A 1,777-nucleotide genomic window follows, 5' to 3' on the forward strand; every position below is an offset into this window, starting at 1 on the left:
GAATCCCATATTAAGAGATAAATGAATTTTAGTAAAGAAAGGTCAAAGCTGTCAAATAGCATAACCAGGGTAAATTTGAAGAATAAACTATACTTATTGGATAGACCAAAAGTTCTAAAAATTTTATAGTAAGAATATATTTGAGTCTAGTTTGAGGGAAAATTAGTGGATCTTAATTTAGAGTTTTGTAGCTCAAGTTATAAATAATTTATCGACTATGACTCGAGTGGATAGCTTGACTGGAATATGAGCAAATAGGGGAATTATGTGTAAATTCGATTGTGTTACAATGAGAACATGTTGTAAGAATTTGGTTAAAGCATGTTAATAAATTGCTCATTATTTTCATATGTACTTACTAAGCTATAAAGCTTACCCCTCTCCTTTCCATTTCTTTTAGTGTTGTCAGGTTAGCTGGGGGTTGGAAGTCGTCAGAGGTAGCATCACACTATCAAGCTATCATTTTTGGGGTACTGATGAATCTTAAACATCTTCAAGTGAGTGGCATGTATAAGGACTTAGTTATTGATATGTGTTCTTATGATTTGGCCAAGATATTGGCTTATATTAATATATTGTATATAGCCATGAGATGTGGCTTATGATAGTCATGGCTGGTAAGCCTAATTCTCCAAGTAATGTCATATTGCCCTGTGAAGTGGTTATATGATCTTGCTTGATTGCTATGATTAGATGATATCATGATATGTATGCTTGCTGATTTTTTTGAGATTAAATGGTTTGCTATTGAACATGGTATAAGAGTATAAGAGTGATTAAAATGGTAAAGCCAAAGTAATATGAATGGATGTGTTTAGACTTGGTATTATAAGAGTATGTGATTCACATGCATGTAGCCATGCAAATTCTATTTTTGAGTCATAATAAAGGATGTGAATCACTAAATCGGTGTCATAGCATATGTTTATGAAGTTTTTAAGGATGTGAAGGGTTAAGGTAAAAAAAGGCTTGGTAAATAGCCTAAGTGCTAGCCATACGGGTAGAGACACGGCCATGTGTCTCAACCGTGTGGAGGACATGGCCTAACACACGGGCGTGTGGCCTGGCCGTGTGGTTCAATTTGTTTTGCTAACGTCATAAACAAAGAGTTACATGGCCTGAGGACACGGGGGTGTTGAAGACACACGGGTGTGTCCCTGTGTCCACACGGGCATGTGACTCTGTTTCTTGAAAATTTTTCTAAGTTTTCCCAAAGCTTTCCAAAGTTCTCGGTTTAGTCCGAAACAGCCTTTAATGTATGTTTAGAGCCTCGGTAGCTCGTGTAAGGGACATTATGCATGTGATTGAATGTTTTTAATTTAAAAGAAATTTTAGGGGCCCGATTTTACGAAATTGTGTACGTTTAAGTCCGATAACGCCTCGAACCCTGTCCTGGCGTCGGATACGGGTAAGAGGTGTTACACTTTAATCCTAAATGGATGATGGATTATGTATGTGTGACTTATATACTTTGATGTAACTAAAAGCCTAAATTAGAATAGATAAGAACCAAAAGCTGGTACCTTGTGTATGGGAGTACTGTAGTATTAGCATTATTTATAATAGTGGAATTCAAAGCTCAAGGCATGGGTAAATGATATATTCTCTTTGGTATTACATTTTCAAGAAAATGTTTGTAGCTATAAATATCACAAATTGGTCTTGTTTTTAAAATTTTATTTTCTGTTGTGCAAGAAAATCATTTTCAGACTAGATTTTTTCCAACAATGACAATATAATAGGGTGGATATAGCTAAACCCCAAAGAAACCACATAA

Source organism: Gossypium arboreum, chromosome 11, assembly GCF_025698485.1.
Source record: "Gossypium arboreum isolate Shixiya-1 chromosome 11, ASM2569848v2, whole genome shotgun sequence".
NCBI lineage: Eukaryota > Viridiplantae > Streptophyta > Magnoliopsida > Malvales > Malvaceae > Gossypium > Gossypium arboreum.